We start from the raw sequence: 24,082 nt of genomic DNA on the forward strand, positions 1-24,082 counted from the left end.
CATGCAGTAGGTCAGTGATGAAGACCTCCATCTTCCCGATTGCTGTGGTTTCTGGAATCCTCGTAACTCAAACGTTACATCTCCTGCAACGTGCTTTCAAGTCATCGGCTTTGGCGGGCAAATCTTCAATCTCTTTCTCCATGTTGGTGATATGCACCTTCGTGTCATGCTGGAATTCACAGCATTCCGTGTTACGATTTTCTAGGCAATCCAACCTAGTCTCGTGCGTGCTGACCTGGGATCTCACCGACTCCAACTGAGTAGTCATGGAGTCCAACTTCGTATCTATGCTACGCAAGCTAGAGCGCACCTCCAACATCAATGTTTTAACATCTATGTCCTGTTCGTCATCATGTGCCGCCGACTCTGCAGCCTCCGAGTCCTGAGATGGCTTTTGTTCGAAGGTAAGGCGCGGCTGGCGAGGGTCCCCTTTACCCATCCTCCCAGCCTGGACGAGGCGTTACCCCCACGTCTTCCACAGCCCGCGTGTAGTAGCCTGCCCTACGAGCAGTCCGAGTCCAAGAGTAACTGGAAACAGGGCTCGCAGGCCAAAGCACGCGAAGATGTCTCTTGACAATGAGGTGTGAGCCTGCAAATGTGGGCTGAGTTGTAATATCGAACGTCCCTTCAGCTCTGCCAACAATACCACAGCGTCCGGGAGAGAGCAGGCAGCACAGTCGGGAGCCAGGCACTTTCTAGGGTTCCAGAGGTCAACTTGTGTAGGCCCAATAAGCTCACAGGCTACACAGCAGCTGGCTGACGCAAGCCTGTGGATTGGAGGTGAAGCGTGCAGTATATTGTGTGTAGTGCTCTTCGCAATGTCACACACAGAGCCTGCTTAACAATGCCGGGCAGTCGTTTGTCCCTTCCTGCCGTCAGCAGGTGTCTGCCATCTTGACTCAGGACAACTAAAGCCTTCCACAATGCACAATGGCGGTGTCCGGTCTCACTCGGGAAAATGTGGGTCGTTTCAGCCTCGCCTGCGTGAATAGTAACAGCGCCTCCAGATTTCACCGGAGAACGGAGGAGTTTGGCAGGCAAGCAGCGTGGCAATGTACCTCCTAAGGAGTTAACGCAGTCTCAGGATGCACAGTTCAGCCCAATCCAAAATGGCGGCTCATGTAAAGCGATTAGCTCCGATTTTATAAAGTATATTTCCCAGTCACTGCACACCCCAGATCATTGCTGATGCCGGTCGATATGTGGTAAATAAATAATTAATTACCGGCACTATTTTTGACTATATTAACAATAACAGATAGCTCAATAAATAAGAGGCAGGATCCGATGTGTCCGAGTCAGAAGGATTTATTCAGGCAAAAGGGAAGGGACTGGATCGGGACAGCCTGAAATAAAATGGAAAGGCAGCTGCAGCGCTCACTCGCTTCATAATTCAGGTTACATACATATATATAGTAAGACATTTCAATTACAATACATACAGTAGGCGTAACTGGTGACAAGCGTAAGATAAGAACACATGGGCGTGAAGAGAAGGCGTGCACAGGGCGTGCACGTAGACATGTGATGAGAACGTCACAGAAGTGTCATGAATGGGGCGGAAACATGGGGGGCTACCTGAGCAGCTGGGACCTTTAACCTAGTGGTACGCGCAAACGGGCAATGACGTGTTACCAGGGAGAACTCGGGGCTATGACTTCTGCACTGGAAGAGGAGACTAAAGTCTGCGGTGTCAGGACGACATGTACCTATAGCATATCTGGTATCTGGTGTTTGGAGTACATGTTGATAGAATCGAAAAGTTATCAGGGCAAAGGCTACTTGACACTAAGGCTGGTGCATGCATATATTCTACATGTATTGCGTGTACTATGAATCTTCTATGAATACTAATACAGTATTTCTCTTGCATGGAGACAGAAAGACTAGACTAGAGCTGAAACTGTTTATGCGGTTCAGTAGCTTAGGAATGCAGAGAAGGAAAGCTGGACTGATAACTGGAAGCATAACATACTCTTGGCAGACAGGCAGGCAGAGCCAGGCCGGGCACCGCGCTGCGCGGCAGGAAGTGAGTGAAGGGTCAGGGATGCAGGTGGGGGCTGCATCGCTCCTCGGAGTGGGTTCAGGAGACTGGAGCTTGAATCTGGCATCCGGGCCCTTTTGAGGCCTAGAAACGGGGACAATTCAATGAATTAACGTGCACACTGTAAAACGTGGCAACATAGGCCTAATACTCGTTGCTTTCACGAGAACTGGAAACTGGCATACTAGTGTTGGACACAACTATAATTGCGTCTTTAATCGATCATAGGGGAATACATGCATATCGATCATGCACATATAACATAGGATGGGGAACACGTAGGCACATATAACAGGGCAAAATTCACTTTTCCACATTCCCTCCTTGTGCCCTACGTTTCCATCAGGAAACATCAATATTCATGATACCATCTATCTGTTCATATAGCATCATTTGCTCGTCTCGAATTGTCTTGGAACGGGACTTAGGACTAGGAATACAAGAGGTAGCGCACATGCCGCAAATCGCAGGGCCACATTGTAAACAGAGGCAGCAACTGAATATGATCATTACTGCTATACCTAGGAATGACAATACTTTCCATCCCCAGGCAGATATAATACTCCAGAGCCAACCGGACCATGTCCAGGTGCCTGGATTCTGGTGTAACTGATGGGCAATTTTTATGAAGTCTGGTTATAGCTGAATAAACAGACGGCGCGTTATTAGGAATGAAAATGCAGCAACTAGATCCGATGACTCTACAAGCTCCTCCTCTATCGGCCAGTATGACGTCAAGAACGAGACGATTTTGGAGCACAACAAATCTCATAGCAGATTGCTCTTCGGTTAAGTTACCTAGAGCGGAAGTAGTCTCATTCACTACTGCTTCAAGGGTTCTGGTTAGCCTACGTATTAACTTGCTATTCGGGACAGGACCTATAAAGAAAAAGAAACCTTTATTGAAGTCTTGATACTGTTCTAGAGCAGTTTCAGTTTGATCGACAATTGGGGACGCAGTCTCACTTCTATGTCTAACGTGTACTAGATGTGTGTTTCTGTGATAATCAGATGGGGCTAGGAAAACTGGTGGCAGTAGGAAGGCAATGTAACATGTTCCATCCCAATCGAGGGGCAGACGAACATATGCGGTCTGACCACAAACAAAATAAGAATGACGTGAGGCTTTGAAAATAGATTTCCCACTGTCACTATACTCGACCACAGTAGTACAATCACTATGTCCTACATGTGCGGAACCATTCTTTCTGACACATAATTCGCCTTTGACTGGTAGTACTGAAATAGCAGGCAAGTCTGGAGTAGTATCGGACTGAACATTCAAAACCATGAAATTCGAGGAATAATTACCTAAATCATATACTTCATTTTCTAGATCTAATCCTATTCTATGGGAAAGACCTTGCTTGTCTGGGAAACATGTTCGATTCAGAAGGGACATATCAGTTGAGGATGACGTTAACGTGGACCATGCTCCACACGAACCATTATGTGAAAACGGATAGGGAAAGAGTGGCAGAACTCCCTTCGGTGTCTGGAAAGGGGGGAGTCGACCACACACCCAACAATTAGTGGCATTGCTGGTCTGGTGTGAATAATGCAGCATTCGGATAAAAGTATTATTACGCATAGCAAGACGATAGGATAACTCGTGAGAAGGCAGATCACTAAATGTGTGCTCTACTGTAACATTAGAAAACATATGTACATGTGAAATAGGAAAACATAAATGTAAAGCATAACTTATGCAAGTAACCATAAGACTCAGGAACAATGAAAAGAACAGAACAATGATACATCTCTTAGAGTTTTGACTAACTCTCCCACTGTGTGGGTCTATCTCATACATGTCAGGAACCTGTCTAACCGTTTCACCCGAGAGGGACTTAGACAATTAAACTGGCTGACTTACTAGACCTCAACTTGGATTTATACTCCTGTTGCGGGGTTTTCTCTAACAAGGGAAGTTTAGATTCAGAGTCTGGGCAGTCCTTGAGAACGGGGCAGTCCTTGAGAAAAGTTTTTGATTTAAGTCCATGAAACTTTTTCACATGGCTGGAGTGTAGCCAGCCTTTTCGGTTTTCCACTTTAACTGCTGTCCGGGTGGTGAGGAGGACAAGGCGGGGCTCCTTCCAGCGGGGCTCCAGCGGACTTGAACGATCGAAATTGCGAACCAGCACAAAATCCCCCGGAACGACTTCATGCGGTTTTACTTCGGTGTTGTCTGGAAATGCAGCGGCAACCTGTGAACGACAAGATTGTAGTGCAGACAGCAAGGAGGCAAGGTAATCTGTCAGCATATTACTGTCAACATCGGTAATGGTACGGGGTCTAGGTGTACCCCACATATTTGGGGGGCGACCAAACACTATCTCATACGGAGATAGACCTGAACGGGAATGAGCGACCATTCTCATATAGAAAAGGGCGACTGGCAGTGCTACCATCCAATCTACGCCTTTCTCTGCACACACTTTTGCGATTCGGATTTTCAGGGTCTGGTTATGTCTCTCTACGAGACCGGCTGCTTCAGGATGGCGTACACAATGGAACTTCCACTGGTACCCTAACAGAAGGGATACTTGTTTCATGAGCTCGGATGAGAATGGCTGGCCGTTATCTGAATACACGACCCTAGGTAATCCATAGCGGGGAAAATACTCACGAACCAACTGCCTGGCAGTGGTCGCAGCTGTGTAATCTGGAACTGGATATGCTTCTGTCCACCTGGACAAAGCGCATACAACTACAAGGACATACTTGAAACCTCGACATCGCTCCATCTGAATATAATCCATCTGGAGGACTTCAAAAGGGTGGTCAGGAGGATGGAATCCACCTTGTTCCACCGGGACACCTTTACCTGGATTGAACTGACAACATATCATGCAGGTACGTACTTTCTGTTTGGCTGCTGCTCGTAAATGCTTGTTGAACCAAAGGTTCTGAATACTGTCTAACATGGCTTTTTCTCCTAAATGTGCTGGACTATGTGCGGTGTTAATAATGACTTGAACCATAGAGTCGGGGAGAAACCATGTGGCTTTTCCCTTCGTCAACCATCCTTGATCTGTCTGGACCCCTCCTTGTTCGGACCATTTTTTTATTTCATCGGGAGTAGCATGTAACTGTATATCTATGACATCTTGTGTAGGGTCCTTAACTGTCATACAAGTAGTCTGATCTGGAGTGAGTTGCTGTGTCGTGTTAACTGGTATGTCTGGAGTCTGAGCTGTGAGCTTGGCTGTTCGATCTGCTAGATCGTTACCTTGGGAAATGATATCAGTGGCTTTCGTATGTGCCTTGCACTTCATGATGGCAATAGCTGTCGGTAAATGTATTGCATCTAACAGAGCTTGAATGAGGGGGCCATGCTGAATCTTGGTTCCATGAGAAGTCATAAAACCTCTTTCTTGCCAGAGCACTCCAAAGTCGTGTACGACTCCGAATGCATAACGTGAATCTGTGTATATGTTTACTTTCAGGTTCTTGGCACGTATGCAGGCTTGGGTCAGAGCAACAAGCTCTGCTGCTTGAGCAGACAGGGTGTCAATACGATGTGTTTCTATAACTTCAGTTTCAGTAGTCACTGCATACGCGGCTACTAGTTCTCCTGTACTTGTTCTCATACATGAACCATCCACATAAAGTGTCAGGTCGGGATCAGGTAATGCACTGTCTGTCAAGTCTTGTCTTGGCTTTGTCATGGTGTTAACAACTTCCACACAGTCATGTGTGGCAGGATTTGAAGTAACTGACGGTAACAGTGTAGCTGGATTTAAAACGTTGCAGCGTCTGATTTCTATGTGTGGCTGAAACAGTGTCAATTCATAACCTGTTAAACGTGCAATTGTCAAGTGTTGAGTCTGTGTTCGGTTTAAAAGAACTTCCACGGAGTGTGGAACTTGTACTGTCAGGGAGTGTCCTAACACTATGGAATCACTTTGTCTGATAGCTAGAGCTGTGGCTGCAACTGACTTGAGGCACGCAGGCAGAGCCTGGGCCACCGGATCTAATGTGCTAGAAAAATAAGCACAGGGCTTGTATTGTCCTGCTTGATCTTGTGTGAGAACAGATAATGCAGTACCATCACGTTCAGTGACAAAAAGTGTAAAAGGCTTACTGTAGTTCGGTGTTGCTAGAACAGGTGCTTGGCATAAAGCTTTCTTTAACTCATTGAAAACAAGTGTATGTTCCTGGGTCCAAGGGAGGACAGTCGATATGGCTGCCTCCTGTGTCGTTAACTGTATCAGTGGCTTGGCTAGAAATGCGTACTGAGGAATCCATTGTCTGCAGTAAGAAGTGAGGCCGATAAAAGCTCGCACCTCCTTCTGTGTCTTGGGCTGTGGAAGACGTGCTATTAACTGGATACGGTCTGGTGTCAACTGCCTACCCCTCTTGGACAGTAAGTGTCCCAAGTAGACCACTTGCTGGACACAGAATTGCAATTTGGAAGGGGACACCATGTGCCCCATCTCGGCCAGAAAATACAAGACTGTAAGTGACGCACGTTCGCAGTCACGTTCAGAACGGGCTGTGATCAGTAGATCATCGACATACTGGAGCAGGGCAGTGTCAGTTGGCATGTGAATATTGTCTAGTTGTCTCTTAAGTGCTTGACTGTAAATACTAGGACTTTCTGTGAAACCTTGAGGTGCTCGTGTGAATTTATAGCTTCTTCCATTTAAACAGAATCCGAAAAGGAACTGGCTGTCTGGATGAATGGGGACACTAAAGAATGCGTTCTTGAGATCGATAACTGTAAAGAACGTGGCTTCAGAATCAATGGCTGTCAATAGAGAAGAAATATCTGGGACTACTGGGTACTGGGGTATTATACATTTATTAAGTTCTCGAAGGTCAATCACTAATCGATAAACTGGAGGTGCATTTGGATCAGTACGTTTCAGAATCGGAATGATAGGAGAATTACATACATTGGAGTCAGTTTCTACAACCACTCCTTGAACAATAAGCTCGTCAATAATTTTGGATAAGGCTGCTACAGCCTCAGGTGGCAATTTGTACTGTCGGATTCGTGGTAAAACAACACCTTGCTTCAGAGTAACACGATGGGGTGTGATATGCATACAACCTACATCAGTTGGACCTTGCGCCCATAAATGCTGTGGTACATTCAATAATCTTGGATCAAAATCACGTAATACATAATGACCTTTAAAATCACGTAGGAACAAACGTACCCCTTCTGGGGAGCAGCATATTACTGCTCCTAATTCTTTCAGTGTTTTAATGCCTAACAAATTTTCTGGACATGATTTCGTGAGTAACAAATCTGTAGTTCGGGACAATAGACCAACTTCTAGAGTAACTGGTTTCGATATTTCATTAACAATAGGCTTTCCTGAAAATCCAAGGGAAACATTTCTAGAGCCTGAGAGCGGAGCCCCTGGAACCTCGTCATGACTGATGGTAGTCCTACTTGCCCCTGTATCAATCAGAAACTTTCTGTCTTTCCCCAATACTTGACTATGTACATAGGGACCCTCTTGATCTACAGGAATCTCGATGAGAGGCAAGCCTACCTCCCTCTCTAGGCTGTTTCATGAATACGGCTGATAATCTGGATACTCTGACTGTGCATACTGGTACATCTGCTGTGTAACGTGTTGTGTTGCAGCGATAGGCTGCGGTGCTGTAACTGTTTGTTGTGCATTCTGTGGTGGCTGGGAAGTCTGTGAAACTTGTTCTTGTCTAGGCGGACGTGGTCTTTCTTTAGTTTTACCAGTAGCTATGTTGTGTTTCAGAACTGCACATTCGTTTATATAATGACCTGGCTGTTTACAGTAATTGCATGTCCCTTTAACGGGAGCTGCAGGATGACTGGCTTGATTCGGACCCCTCTTCTGACTGTCTTGTGGAACAGACTGTGCAACTAATACTTTCATTTTCGTGTCTTTCATACGTCTCCTTTCGTGTTCCTGCTCTTCCCTGATTCTGTTCTGGTGATACTGGAGCATCTGGAGCATCTGTGACGGAGTATTAGCTTGCCAGGTACTTTCGACTTTCAGGACTCGATTTTTAACTTGTGGACTTGAATTCTCGACTAGTTTGGTAACAAAAAGATGGGGATACGACTCACTACTTGTTTTCAGACCACTATTAATAATGAAACATTTCTCAAATCTAGAATAAAAATCACTAGTTTCTTCGTCTTGTTTCTGTTTGTAGGCTGAGATGGCATCCCAATCTTCCTTTTTCGTGGCTAGTAATCTTGGCAAAACTTGTATTAACAATTCGGGCAAAGCTTTAGCTTTCTCCCCAAGACCGGTACCTGGTACTCGTGTATTATATTCAGCTTCTAATGCTGTCCAATCTATCTTTTTCTCTCCCACCTCCCATTCTTTTTCTTTGAGTTTTTCATAAATGCCCGCAGGCAACAGGACCTTTAACATTTTAATGACATCAGGATACGTGTATTCTCCCATACGGAGCATGTCCTTTAATTCACGGTGAAACCCTGCTGGATCTTTATCATGACAGGGAATTAACTTTTTCATTTCCAAGAGTTCTATTTTTGTGATAGGGGTGTAAACAAATACTCGTTCTAGACCACCCCCCTCTTTCTTGACTGGATGCACTTCTCGTAACGGATTCTGTCTGTCTATGTAGAATGATTTTCCTTCTGGGGGTGAGACGGAAACATAGTGTGGATTCAGAAACGTTCTGTATTTGTGGCGCTGTTCTAATATGACGCTAATTAAATCGGTACCTAGACCTTTCCATCTGTTTTGGAGTAACTCGTTTAATACGTCATGTAAAGGACCTGGATCAGAATGCTGTTCCTCATACTGTGTAATGAGGTGCTGGATCATATACGTACCCACCAGTCGTTGCTCGGCTGGGGGCAGTTTCAGAAACGTTTGGGCCACTATTTCATCTGGAAACGTGCTAGAATCGCTAGTCTATCGGACTGCTGATCGGGCTAGTTCTTGTTCATGCATGGTACTAAGCTCGCTATAACCTATTCGTGATTTCAGAATTTGATCGGTGGCCTGGAATACTTGCTCAAGAGAACACTGTTCCGGTGCTGGAGGAGGAAAAGCTTTCTTGTAATCTAGGCGTGAATGTCGGTCGGAAAGTCTAGTTCTACCTACATACGCTATTCTGGAGGGATTCTCGTTGTCTACCTCTTCAGTAGAAGAGTCATACTCTTTCTCGGTTGCTCTTTTTGCTTCTCGTTTCTCGTGTATACTTATGATTTCTCTACGAATTTTCTTGTACATACTCTCTATATAACCTTGTGTCTTGTGTTTTCCATCGGCTATATTGTCACTCCACCTGGTCAGGACTTTCATTTATTCTTGATCTTTATCTGGACAATCTTGCTCTCTTATTAAACAGTTAATCAAAAACTTTAAAATCATGAGCTGAGTCTCGGCTTTTCTTTGAACCATGGCTTCGTGAATACTTCCTGGATTCTCTCCTGTACGGATAAAACGATATATTCTGTCTAGATGTTCTCCCATATCGGGCAGGGTGACCAAATAACTGGCAACCTGTCTTAAACGTAATGAATATATGACCATGTGATCTTCGCCTGGGACTGGATCATAACGACAGTCAGTAAGAAGTCGCGTGATATCTACGTATGTAGACACTTTTGGCGTACGCTGTAACGCTAGGTCATGTAGCGTCAGACGTCTTGGTTGAGGCGGGGTGCGAGGAGAACCTCCCCCCGCTGCTCCTAAACTAGAATCGTCGGTGAATACTGTACGTGCTGGTAACGTGACTGGCAAAGCGGGTACATTTACTGTGGGCTGGTCCGGGGGTATTGTAACAGGTACTGTAACATTAACCGGACCCACGGGACCAGCGACTGGAGGAACGGGAATTACATTATTAACGGGAGGCTGAGGGTGAGCAGGCGAAATAGGCGGAACATGATTTGCATATGCTGGGACGAAAGAAAAATTTCAGCTGCGGTCGGTTTATAACGTAGCTTACTCGGGATCAATGGCGGCGGTAGATTACAGGGTGCTTCCGGGGTTGCCTTTGGCAAGCCCTCGGCAAGAAGAGGATACATACCTTTAATAAGGGCATTTCTCTGTCTGTCTGACTGTTCTGCTCTAACTCGTTCACCTTCTTCTATTAACCACTTCAGCGCTAATGACAAGGGTAACTCGTCATGGACTTTCCATTGATTTCAATGGAGCTCGTCGAGGACCCTTAGCAGCCAAGTGGTTAATTCCCTTTCTTGGGCTTTTTCTGCGGATTCCCTACTTAATTCTGTTCTTCTGAATTCTTTTTCGGTTCTTTTATGAGATTCTTTGCGCCATAACTCGATGGCATCTTTCTGGGACTGTCTGGCTTTCTTTTTCCATAATGCTTCTTCTATTCGCATGATGCACTCGGCATCCCATGTACCTGATACAGGCCATCTATATTTCTCTTCAAGATCTTTGGTATAGTCCGCCCATAAATCTAGATATAATATGGCATCCAAGCCATGCTTGTGATACATAAAATGTCCAGGACTGTCTCTAGGGGGGACAGGAACTGCTTCTTCGAGTAACCCTTTTCTAGTTTTTATCTGACGTAATTTCGAGAACAAAGGCATTTTCAGGATTTTACTTGCGAACACAATACACAATAATCACAGTAATAAAATAGCAAAACAAATCACTCATACCACGACATAAAAATACATAAATAACAGTTTGAACAGAATACTACCTGATACACTGAAAACAGAACACATGAATTTCTCGAGAACGGACTTACTACAATTACTGGATGCACTGCTAAAACAGTACAGAACATACCGGTCCCATAAAGAGACACGTCATACCGTACCCACCTAAGTGGATACTTCGTAATGGATCTGCGTACCCAAACCCAACGGACCAGGAACAAACTAATGATCCTGTCTAGATACTTCCCCCGCAACGGTACTCACCGGGAAGCAGAAACTGGAAGGCCTCGGACTGGACTGGACTGGACTGCTACGACGTCGGACTACGAACTTCGGACTTCAGAAACAGGTGGGCCTCCGGATACTTCGGACCTTGCACTCTCGGCTTGGGCTCTGGTCGGGACGAACCGCATTCCACACCGCTTCGTCTGGATGTCGGACCGCAGTCTCCGTCTCCTCCGTGGGCCTGAGGGAGACTTGAAGCAGAAATATCTGCACGTGCACGGTATTGTTCCGTCACGGCTGCAGAGGGTCAGGGGACCGGCGTTGCATCGCCAGCGCGTGAGGAAGGGGCTCGTCCCTATTCGGGCGCCATTATGTGGTAAATAAATAATTAATTACCGGTACTATTTTTGACTATATTAACAATAACAGATAGCTCAATAAATAAGAGGCAGGATCCGATGTGTCCGAGTCAGAAGGATTTATTCAGGCAAAAGGGAAGGGACTGGATCGGGACAGCCTGAAATAAAATGGAAAGGCACCTGCAGCGCTCACTCGCTTCATAATTCAGGTTACATACATATATATAGTAAGACATTTCAATTACAATACATACAGTAGGCGTAACTGGTGACAAGCGTAAGATAAGAACACATGGGCGTGAAGAGAAGGCGTGCACAGGGCGTGCACGTAGACATGTGATGAGAACGTCACAGAAGTGTCATGAATGGGGCGGAAACATGGGGGGCTACCTGAGCAGCTGGGACCTTTAACCTAGTGGTACGCGCAAACGGGCAATGACGTGTTACCAGGGAGAACTCGGGGCTATGACTTCTGCACTGGAAGAGGAGACTAAAGTCTGCGGTGTCAGGACGACATGTACCTATAGCATATCTGGTATCTGGTGTTTGGAGTACATGTTGATAGAATCGAAAAGTTATCAGGGCAAAGGCTACTTGACACTAAGGCTGGTGCATGCATATATTCTACATGTATTGCGTGTACTATGAATCTTCTATGAATACTAATACAGTATTTCTCTTGCATGGAGACAGAAAGACTAGACTAGAGCTGAAACTGTTTATGCGGTTCAGTAGCTTAGGAATGCAGAGAAGGAAAGCTGGACTGATAACTGGAAGCATAACATACTCTTGGCAGACAGGCAGGCAGAGCCAGGCCGGGCACCGCGCTGCGCGGCAGGAAGTGAGTGAAGGGTCAGGGATGCAGGTGGGGGCTGCATCGCTCCTCGGAGTGGGTTCAGGAGACTGGAGCTTGAATCTGGCGTCCGGGCCCTTTTGAGGCCTAGAAACGGGGACAATTCAATGAATTAACGTGCACACTGTAAAACGTGGCAACATAGGCCTAATACTCGTTGCTTTCACGAGAACTGGAAACTGGCATACTAGAGTTGGACACAACTATAATTGCGTCTTTAATCGATCATAGGGGAATACATGCATATCGATCATGCACATATAACATAGGATGGGGAACACGTAGGCACATATAACAGGGCAAAATTCACTTTTCCACAGATATCACGGCGTTCCCACCTTTGCTTGTCCGGCGTGGAGTAGCAGGTCGCGCCGATTCGAGTTGCGGCGCCTCCGGTGCGGCCCTCTCGTCCCCGGACTCCAGTTTAATCAGGTGCCCAGGAAGGATATCGCCACCCTCAGCTTTCGCCGACACCTCGCCTCGGAACCAGCAGTCGGAGCGTGCGACCCACGACCCACACACGCTACAGTCTTCAAAGGGTATCTATGGGTTCCTCTCGCCAACCGCAACCACACCATACAAGGAGTGACGATGTGCCTTACAATCTGGTAAGGATTATTGCAGGATTATTATCGCAGCCGGTGGAGCTCGCTTATTCAGCGGCCATCTCGCTGCTTGGTCAGCCACGCCCCCCCAGGCACCCGTCAAGGTTGCCTGCTATCCCTGTTACTGTTTGCTGTGGCCATTGAGCCCATTGCAGCCAAAAATAGGCAACATCATAGAGAGTATGCCATAATCTATCCCGCTCATCAAATCCTAATGTCGTTGTATGTGGACGTTATTACCTTATACTTCCGAGAGCCCAGTGTAAGTCTTTACCCTATTGTGAGGGAATTCATTAGGTTTGGCCATCTGTCTGGGATAAAGTTGAATTGGGACAAATCACAGATCTTTCTGCTCACCTCTAACACTCCTAGGTTTACCCCTGTGTATTCGCTGAGCTGGTGCAATGATGAAATCAAGTTTCTGAGGGTCATCATCACCAGGCACCCTGAGGAGACACTTAGGCCAAACTATGAGGCTGCGATTGAAACGATTGGCAGGTGGATAGACCGCTGGATTACTCTTCCGCTCTCCTTGGTTGTTAGAGTGGCCCTGAGAAAGTTGAATATCCTCCCCAAACTCTTCTATTTATTTATTCATACACCTTACTATCCAGGCTGCAGTGTTTTTAATACTCAATCTAGCCTAGGGCGGGAGGCAACCCAGACTAAACTGGCAACTTATGACACTGCCATTTTCTGGAGAGGGCTTTGAGGATCCGGACATGGAACTACACTATCTCAGTGCTCAGGCCCACAACACAATTTACTGGCTCCACCCACCACCTTAAATGCTGCACCTGGCTATTGAGCAGAGTTACATGTCACCTACACCCCTAACCTCCCTGCTGGGGGCGCAAGTCCCGGGTGAGAAGGTATCACACCACACAGTCTCCAGCACCAATAATCCCTGGAAACGCTTGACTAATGCACTGGGTAAGGCCTTACTTTACTCCCCTCTTGTACCACTGCCACAACTTCCATACGCCCCAGTCGCGCTGGAAGCAGTTTGTTGTGACATGTTGCGAAAAAGGGGACTGCACACATGGGGTAATCTGTATCGTGAGGGATGCTTTAAAGATCAAAAGGAGCTACTAACAGGAGAAAGAGTTAACCCCCTAGAGACAGCCATTACATAAGGCTTAAACATGAAATATGGGCTAACACAACGTGCTTCCCGCAGGAACTCGTCCCACTGGAGGTTTTGCATACCACATTAAAAATATCCGGGCCCTCACACACTGTGTCTCGCATCTACCGGGCGGCGCTAAACCAGGTGCTAGGGTCACGTGGGAATGGGATCTGGAATCTCTCTTGACAGATGAGCAGTGGAACTTCTGCTGCATGCAGACTGCAGAAATTACAGCTAGCAGAAGGCTGTGCATCATACACTTTAAGTTTTTACATCAAACCTAATATACACCCACACTGCTATGCAAATACAAGCTACAAGACGATGACCAATGCATGAGGTGCCACTGGGAGGGGGCTGACTTCTTACATTTGACATGGAACTGCACCCAAGTCCAAGGTTATTTGCGGGAGGTACTGGAAGCATTATCTGAGATGATCGCAACCCCCCCTCCCATTCTCTCCCCTACTGGCACTGATGGGGTATACAGCAGACATTTCTGAGGCACATAGAAAGTTCACCGCCCTGGGCCTGCGTCTGGCTAAGAGGAAGGTGGGCTGCAGATGGCGCAGGGGAAGGGCTCTCAAATTCAAAGGCTGGCTTCATGATTTTATATATGGTAAAGACCAACTAACAACTTATGCATAATTGTTGCCGGATGATTCCCGCCCCAAGTATATTTGGAAACCGCTGATATCATACCTCCGGGAGTACGATGAGAGTGACCTGGGCTCCCCGTCAGCTGCCCAGGCGGACACCTCCGAAGTAGAACACAGCACATTGATGTATGGTATTTCTAAAATGTGAGCATTGTTTATTGCTGGTCTGCATGCAGATTGTGTTGGCTAGCTGGGGTGTACTATTCCCTAGAGTTACGCAGATATGTATGCACCTAGCTGAGCTTCATGTGAGGGGTTCCATTATTATTATTATTATTATTAAACTACACTTGTATAGCGCTATCTACCCGAAGGCCTCGTAGCGCTTGTGACTGAGAACTTACTTTGCGCGGGCTTAGGGCAGGTCAGCAGGATTCAACATACAAGTGAGTTTTCAGGGCTTTCCTGAAGGAGAGATGATTAATAGTTCCCCGGAGGGATAAAGGGAGGGTGTTCCAGAGCCTGGCCGCAGTGTATGAAAAGGAGCGGCCTCCCCAACGGGATTTCCTAACTCTGATGGAAGTAGCCAGCTGGAGGGCACAGGAACGGAGGGAGCGGGGCGGGACATAGGGAGTAACCAAGGACTGTAAGATTGCATGCATGCAACTGCTTTATGATATTCTGATGTTTTGTGCAAGTGCTGATTTACGCTGATGATATGGTTCATGTTGATATTTAACAAAACATGAAAAATAAAGTTAAAAAAAAAAGTAGGCATTGCAAGACACTGTATGTGTGAGTCCGTAATGTCAGTCCACGACCTGTCCTCTAACAGTGAACTCAGACCCATATCCCACGGGATGCCTGCATGAAGTGGAGGACCCACCACATCCGCTCTCATCGCCCTATATAGAGGTGTGATCAAGAGTCGACCGGGAACGCAGGACAGTAAGACGTCGAACAGTGCAGCGTAATATGTGGGCCAGGTCAATTTGGCCACCTCAGTTAGTACAGCGTGGTGTAATAAGTGCCCAGGCTCAAATTCGTAGTCCTCACAGGTCTGTTCAAAGTGGATGAAAATGACCCCGGGACACAGGTCCCCCAACAGAGTGCAACCACCATTCCTCCATGCCTGAAAATGACGGCGCCACCCGCTCCTAGGGGTGTGGCACCCTTAGTGGCATCAGGGGCGGGAGCCAGCAGAGACGTCCTCGAGGCAGCAACAGGACAGGGAAGAGCCAGTAAGGCATGTCTAAGTGAGCCTATCACGGGAGCCCAGCGTCGTCAGGAAGGCAGGGTCGACCTTCCCACCCACGAGGGTATAAAACCTCGGGGGAGGGGAACTAACCCTCTTTGTCCTCTCTCAACAGGTCCGGCGGCCGCAAACCAGCAAAAGAATTACGGTGGTAGCTGGGTCGCTGCACGGGGGGGAAAGGAGAGGGCCTCACAGCGTAGTTGTCAGGTGAGTGTTAGTAGATGTCTGTGTCTATGATAGGCAAAAGGCTCACCGAACACCAGCGGAGGTACATGTTCAGTAGTTCGAGATTCTTTAACACTAACAATTCCTCTAATTTTCTTAACTTCGAGGAAATGCTTCGTGAAAAAAAGGAATGCAGTCGGGGAGAATTCCCAGGTCCGGAGGAGCCTAGCCCGGTAACACAACCAGCGAACTTCGGAAGGAGATCACAGCGTGGGCGGCAATGGTGGAGGCACAATGGGTATGAAAACTGTGGCGGCCATTTCCGGCCATGGCTTAGACACATGGATTGTTGTAATGAAAGTTGCGGGGGTGGTACAAGCAAGCTATGTTAAGGCAGTTCACATCATGGCTTTTAGGGTTTTACGATGAAAACGGGTCGCATGTGGCTTGCTAAGGAAATTATAAAAAGTCTGTTGCTTTTTATCAACATGCTACATTTCTTTCGGCACCGTCACATTTTACGAGATACCGATGCAAAAAAGGAAAAGAAATGTTCAGACGTTATAATGTTGCATGGAGTAGTTGTAAACTAAGGATGCTCCCGCCAGTAATGGGAGTCACAAATTAATCTCAATATATGCGTTTTGCAATGAAAGTGCACCCATAGGGTTCAAGTGACCACATTCCACATCTGTGTGAACAGCTGTGGAAATCACCCTGCTCAGGAAACACAGTGAGGACCGGAAATGCCTCCTCGAGCCCCTTAAGCGCGAGCACAGATGAACTGAAAGGTCAACTTGGGACAATCAATATTCTCGTCTGAAATGCAAATGAATGTTTATTCTGGGGGCTCTGATCCCAGAAACGACAGGAAACATCCGCGCATACTATGATTCAGTAGCGACATGCGGTAACAAACCATATTATGCTCCTTGTTTTTTAAGAGTAGTTTGAGGTTCTTCATTATCGCAATCAATCCAGGGCATAACTAGCGTGTGCTCGATGTCGGTGCGAGGTATCCCCAAGCGCGACTGTTGAGCGAGGTAATATCGGGGCTGCATCTGACATGAGAAACAAAGGGGACGGCTAGAATTGAAAAACTGGGGTTGATGAAGAACAGGCTTCCACCCGCGCCTTGGGTAGCGCACAAATAACAACACAGTGCAGTCATTTTCCCCTAATTAATTTCTGAAGGCCAAACCTGCTGAGCTTTCTTGGCAGATACCTACATCTTTATAATATGAAATCTCTTTATTGATGTCATAACTATACTTTCACCATTGCCTTATTTACGTTTTGAATATTGTCAGATTTACTTGAAAATTTACAATTTGCCCACTATATTTTCAAAAAATGTCTCGGGGGGGGGAGATGGGGGAAAGAACCCCCTCAGCCCTTCTAAGGACGATCAGGCCGCTTGTTTCACATCACTCATCCAGAACATTTACTCCACGTCACTTTCAAACGACACCAGCCGTCAATGGCCTTGTCCATCTTTTGGCAATCTTTCCGTTAGGAAAACTTCTTTGTGTGGAAGACAGTTTCGAATTTTGGTGGGCCTCTTTTGGAGCAACCCCCTTGGCGTCGGTAAACTTATTTTAAATACCCCTTAAAGACACATCTCTTCCATAACTCAGGGTTATTTATTTTCTTAGCGACGTGTTGACTTCTGAGAATAGAACACTATAACAAATAAAATAAAAGTGTAAAAATGTCCGTAAACTGTAACACTACATTTTGTTTTCCCTATTTAGCAAATTAAGAGTCTCGCAACTAATATAAACAGCACCTTCGCGTGCTGATGAATGAAATGTGATGATAAAGGAAGCTGAGCGCGCCCAGTAGAAAGAAGACTTTATCCTAAATGGATGAATTGTCTGCTAATCTGGTTTGACAAATTAGCTCTTGTGGTCACTGTGGTAATAGATTTTTCATCCTTGTTTTCTGATTACGCTACATGCTGAAGTAACATTTTAGGAAGTGCATTAATTGCCATGGGAACATGCCACTTACATTGCATTTAGTTCACGCTCACTGCCCCATGACGAGGCGTTAGCAGTATAGGACTGCATAGTAATAGCTGCATCGAACCTGTTCAAAAAACAACATGCCCACTTGAAATATTGGTGAAATTCATACAAAACATCTCGGTGATAGTTGTACACATTTATTTTATGTAAATACATTATTAATCATAAAAATTAAGGTAACTAAGCATGACCTCGATGTGGTAATTTTTATTAGCTACAATATATCTAATACCCACATTAAGTTTATAAAACATTACAATAGATCTTGACTGACAGGGATGGACCGCGCTGCGGTGCCCTGGAAGTTATTAATAAATGTATACCCTTGATTGATGGTGAGGGTGATGGATAAGGTAAGGGGCCTGCTGGCACTTGCCATTAACCTTTTGGAAATGTTCCTCGGTAGAGGAAGGTCGAGATACTGATGTGTTGCCTACACAATCGATGAACTGTTTATCTGCCCTATATCCTGCTTCTCAAACAATTATGTGTGATCTGGTGGAGCTTACGAACGGTGTTCTCATAACGATGTATGCATTACTATGACGAAGGTTGTCACTTATCACATAGCTCATATCACAATAACTATAGCATTTTAAAAGTACATCAATAAATAAAGCATTCTCGAAGCACAAATGCCGTTCATTAGGTTAATTCATCTTGTACTGATAGCTTTTAAGATGACATCAGTCCCTCCCTTCAGCAGAAAGGTCGTCCCAGAAATTGGTTAATATATATTTTGATTAAAGACTTAAGGCCAGTGTTACAATGAATGCACCAAATGCGCAGATGTCGAATGTATGTAAGCATGTATGCAGGGCCGGCTTCAGGGCAGTGCGACCGGTGCAGCCGCACTGGGCGCTGACCTGTGGAGAGGGCCACTGATCTAAGGGATGGCTCTGTGTTTAGTAATAACTTAGGATTGGAGTGATGAGGGGCACTTTTGCCCGGTGGTAATGAGAGAATCCGAGAAGGCGCACATGGGTGTGGGGGCGCCAAAAACAATTGCTGCACCGGGTGCAAACAACACTAAATGGCCCTCCATGTATGTATGTATATGTTATTTTCAGAGCACAAACCTATCCTAAAGGCAGGCACACGGTAGAGTGCGAACAGCAAGGATATAGTAAACTAGAGTTTAGAGAGGTATCTGGTCCTGTAAGCAAAGTGTAATGTTAAGGCAACGTGATGTGATGTTCTTTGACACCTTGAATGCTAAGGCAATTCCCCCTCTGTGCTGGAAATCCTTGGTGCCCTTTGTTCGTGACGAGCTCAGCTCGTCATGGGCACAGGACCAGGGTGCTGCGTGGCGAGCTGAGCTCGTCATGAGCAGCGAAGGGGTTAAAGAAGAGCATCTTCAACCCTTACCTAAATTGGAGCAGAGTTAGGGTGATCCGTATGGATACAGGGATAGTGTTCTAGATCCTGGGTGCATGGGTGGTCCAACACAAACCCAGGGCCCGTTAATTAAATGCTACAAGTGGGCTGCAGCACTCATTGTGCCACTCCCTGAAGTAGCATAGTAAAACATACCTCAAGCCTGCACTGCAACCTGTTGTGCAGTCTTAACATGCTATTTATCCCCAGCAAAATAAACCTTTTGTCAGCAGACATATTCCTTTAACGCCTTTTAAGTCACCCATAGGCAGGCCCTAACCACTGATAGGGCAAGGGGCTTGGTATTTCAAACGTAGGACATATGTGATTATGTTTATATGTCCTGACAGTGAAAAGCTCAAAGTCGTTTTTATCACTGTTTCATGGCTCGTTTCCAATAGTAGCTCTAGGTTACCTTAGCCTACTTAATAACTGATAATTCTATTGAATTGTATTGTAAACTGCCCTTTAATAGTAAAGTGGGAATTTAATTTACAATTCTGAAAGCGTAACATTTAGAAAGTGGACTTTTTTCTGCCTATCAAATGGGCCTTTCTAAAAGTGTCCATGTCACATGACTGTGAATGGTTTTTCTCGTTGACTCCCTTTCACACTCACTTGCTCACTTATTCAAAAACCAAACAAATGAAATTTGACAATCAATGTAGAACCAATTACATTTAATTAAAATACAGATGTATTTGGTATGTCAGGGCTGTCCCTTCTTTAATGCAATCCCTACACTAGGAAGATCAACATTGCCAGACAATATTTGTTTGCTCCTAGTATATACTCTGGACGTGTAAATGTTCATTCTAAATCTGTCTCATAACCGTGGAATTTGGCACAAAAAGCATAATATGTTGGAACCTTGCATAGCTATGCCATTGCCATGAATATTGGGTGTTAATTTGCCATTTCATCAGAGCAGTCCGTGTATGTGTGCAGATTTTGCCTGTAAATCCATGTTCCAGTTTAAAGATTCATGGTTAATTCGTTCACATTTGCCATTGTGGGGTTCTGAACTTTGAATTCATTTTATATATGAAGACGTCTTTAACGTGACCCCCTGCAGTTACTTTAAGGGTAAAGTTTACATATTACTGCAAATACTTCATTAGCTAAGATCAGGCTCCATCAGCAGCGGTGAATTCTTCGCATTATTTATTCCCTTCATAATTTTTCCTCGGGCTTGGCTTGGTCAGGCATTATATTTGACAATGGGTGAAGTAGCCTCCAAGAACATAGAATCTCAAGCTGCTTCACAGGCCTGCAATCTTGAATGTATAATTATTCAGAGGATAATACATACCAGGTAGTTTGACAAGGAATGCATGTCACTTCAGGTAATTGCAGTCAGCCCGGACGTTAATTTATTAACTGTCTACCTCTTACAGTAGGATTGGCAGCCACAGGTCTGCTGGATAAAAAAGGTGAAAAGCAGCAAGTGAGGAAAGCCACTAAGGTGCCAGATATGGGGCTTCTTGGGTTAGTGCCAGTCAGCTCACTACAGTGCAGTTGTTTTGATCAGGCCCCAACATAAGCATGATGATAGATGGTGGGTTGCCGATGGGGGGCCCAGCGTGCCATCAGCTGTGTATTAACGGGCAGTGGTAAGAGCGGTGGCTGATTCCCGGTCATACATGAACAGGGGTTTGGTGCAGAGGTGGAACCCAGCAGTGAAGTCTGTTCGGTCGGGGGGGGGGGGGAGTGCGCCAGTAAGCTACTCGCCCTGTGGCGGGGTCCCAGGCAAGAAAAGGGTGTGGACTTCCTTTTTGGTATGGACTGGCTGCCCCTTGGAAAGGCCAAGCAGTCATTGTGGGGCTCTGGGCTGGCGGGAGAGGGGGGACTGACTTGCTGGTGGTCCTTGACCTCTCCTCCCCTACCCAAGATGCCTTGGTGTATGTTTATAACATTGAAGGGGGTATACCCCGGTATAGTTGTCTCAAGTGGAGGCACATTATTTACCTGCGGCTCCGTTGACCGGAGGGCGGCCAACTTAAGGAGAGCAGGCTATCTTGGTTGTGGCCTGCTGGCACAGCCCGAAGGTTAAGCAAAAGGCCCCTTGGGGAGTGGGTTGTAAATATAATGACAATGTACAACTTTGAGATTTATTCGTATGCTGTGGCATTGATAAGCAAAGTATTTTAAAGATTTACCTTAATCAAGATGAATAAAGAATTAATAATCCAAGATGAATAAAGGATTATTGACACTGCTTGAAGTTTCAATAAAAGACTACGCGGTGAACAACAACAACCTGCTTCATGTCTTTTATGGGAGGGCGACTCGCACCCGGTAGGCACACTATACATATTCTCCATCATTTCCCGCATCGGCAAGGGGATAAACCAATATTACCATGTTTCGAGGAGAGAGCACAAGCACTTTAGAACTGGTTGGCAGTGCTAAAGTGCACAGAGTCCTGATACCAGCAAAAACAAGGTCAGAAGAAGACCACCCTAAGGCTATCAGGTCTAACAGGCACATTCCCAGATTTAATAGGAATGCATCAAAATGGTGTGCCATACCGCAGAGGTGTAGGAATAAATCTATTTATTTCTTATTATTATTTCCCCTATCTACATGTGCTGCGTTCTGCAGCAACACATAGAAAGAGGAAAATACATTTAAGGATTGTTTTTGTGTTCTTTCAAGCACAAAACAATCCTGCTTTAATCCAGGCACCCTTGCACTGAGGCGTGAGGGTGCTTGCATTGGCATTACGCAGCACTCAGTGCGCCAGCCTAGAGAGAGAGAGCAGGATGAGTAATACCTTAGTAAATATTGCACATACTTGCTCTTTCCATTTGGCGCAGCACGTTGTCCTGCTGTGTTGTGCCAAATGTTAGGAAATCTGGGCTTTAGTTTGGAAGATTTGACATCTCTTAAAGTTTAAAAGTCCAACAATTCTGATGTAATATAACTTGAAAGTGAATTGATTCATTAGTGTAAATTCACCTTTTCTGAAGTCTAAATGTGGGTGTACACTTGTAAATAGTGGCAATAGCATTGTAGTTCTCCAGAACAGATACACGCCCACACCCAGATTCACTCACACAAACACACACATGCACACAGATTTGCTGTCACTGGGTAGATAGATAGATAGATAGATAGATAGATAGATAGATTCTGCATAGCTCAGGACAGTCACACACACAATCCCTCACTTGCTGCCACGCACCCAGCGCCCAGTACATTGTCGGTTCCTTACCTGCCTCATCGGTCCTCACCCTCGCGCTGTACAGGACTACTTCTTGTGAGATGCGTCTGTACTTTCCACGTACAGTCAGGGTATACTGAGAGGAGGGTTGAAGGGCTGTGCAGTTTGAAAACATTCCTTTATTATAGGACACAATACATTGTGTACTTTGTTCTCCATGTGAACAGCCGCTGGAATAATCTTGATGCGCTGTCGCTGAGATTTCCCAAATGTTTTCACAATTAGGGTTGCTGCATGTCAGCGTCAGAGTGATCTTCCTGGCAGACACCGTCAACTTCTTTTCTTTGATTTCTAGGAGAGATTCACCGGTAACATTGAGTTTTTTATCAGGCTCTATGTTTCGAAGAATAATCATGAAACGGATTTCCCACCCCTCAATTGCACTTTCTTTCAAATTGCATTTTCACATAATTAAAACAGTAATAAACAATAATGGTTGGATTAGTAAGCCCTAAGAATAGCGCATGGGAGTTATTTAGTGTATATGACATGCAGTGACATCCTATTGAAGTAGTTATTAAGGGGCCTATTCATGGAAGCATTTTTGAGTAAGACAAGTTGTGCTTCAGTAGTAGTCCTTAGTGTACTCACTAATGCTACTCACAAACTTATGTGTGGAGATCTCCACCTACACATGCTATTCACAAACGTATGGGTGGGAATCTCCACCTACACATGCTATTCACAAACTTATGGGTTTAGATCTCCACCTACATGTGCTATTCACAAACTTATGGGTGAAGATCTCCACCTAGAGGTGCTATTCACAAACTTATGTGTGAAGAACTCCACCTACAGTTGCTATTCACAATTTTAGGGGTGAAGATCTCCAATGGGGCCTTGTAACAAAGGATTATTTAATACTATTCACAAACCTCTGAGGCCAAATCAAAAAAGTATTTGGGTACTGGAAGTAGTACTTTAAAGTAATCTTTTACATACTCTTACATACTGAATATGACCCTATATTTTGCTCTTGAATGGGAATGGGTCTGCTATACAGCTAAAGAAGTTAAAGAAGAGATAAAAGGGGGCGTGGCTTCGGCGCCGAGCAAGATGGCTGCCTAGAACGGGACCTCTCCGCCGCCGGGACAAGTCTTCTTCAAAGTGACGGCTGCTTCTCTTCTCCCGTCATTGGAAAATGACAGAAACGGCAACCGGAATCCTTCCTACACCTTTCACGGTGTTTCTTGAGCTACGGTGAGCCCGCGCTGCAGTTCTATCACCGCAACCCGTTTTCTCCTCAGCCTCAGAGAAACGGAGCTCCGCCATTTTCGGCGTTTTGCCCGACCGCGCTGCCTGTTGAGGTGTCGATACATAGGACTCCTCACAGGTCTGATGCATTTATTTCTTATGTCGGTTGAACTAAATACTGAGGCTTTTTGAACTTCCTACAACATTTTGCCTCTGTACATGAAATTTCCTTACAACTTCAAAATGCAGCATAATGGCCTCTGTCATGACCTTGCCTGGTTACATATTGTTTCTTATGATGGCAGGCGCCCCTCTTCAGTTACCCTGTGAATGCATATCATACTGTTTCACCACTGCAACGTTGGGACCAACCATTATTTTTCCTATGGAGCAGTCTATCTCCA

The 24,082-nt window shown here is 45.5% G+C and overlaps 1 protein-coding gene across 1 annotated transcript in view; it reads right to left on the minus strand.

The window, feature by feature from the left end:
* Nucleotides 1-22,591, minus strand: part of LOC144819257 (receptor-type tyrosine-protein phosphatase mu-like) — a 643,238-nt gene extending 620,647 nt beyond the window's left edge. Inside the window, exon 1 of the mRNA XM_078677226.1 lies at nt 22,476-22,591. The gene's annotated coding sequence lies outside the window, so the exon portion shown is untranslated. The remainder of the gene's footprint in view (nt 1-22,475) is intronic.
* Between the last annotated feature and the right edge of the window lie 1,491 nt (nt 22,592-24,082).

This window comes from Lissotriton helveticus, chromosome 2_1 (assembly GCF_964261635.1).
Source record: "Lissotriton helveticus chromosome 2_1, aLisHel1.1, whole genome shotgun sequence".
NCBI lineage: Eukaryota > Metazoa > Chordata > Amphibia > Caudata > Salamandridae > Lissotriton > Lissotriton helveticus.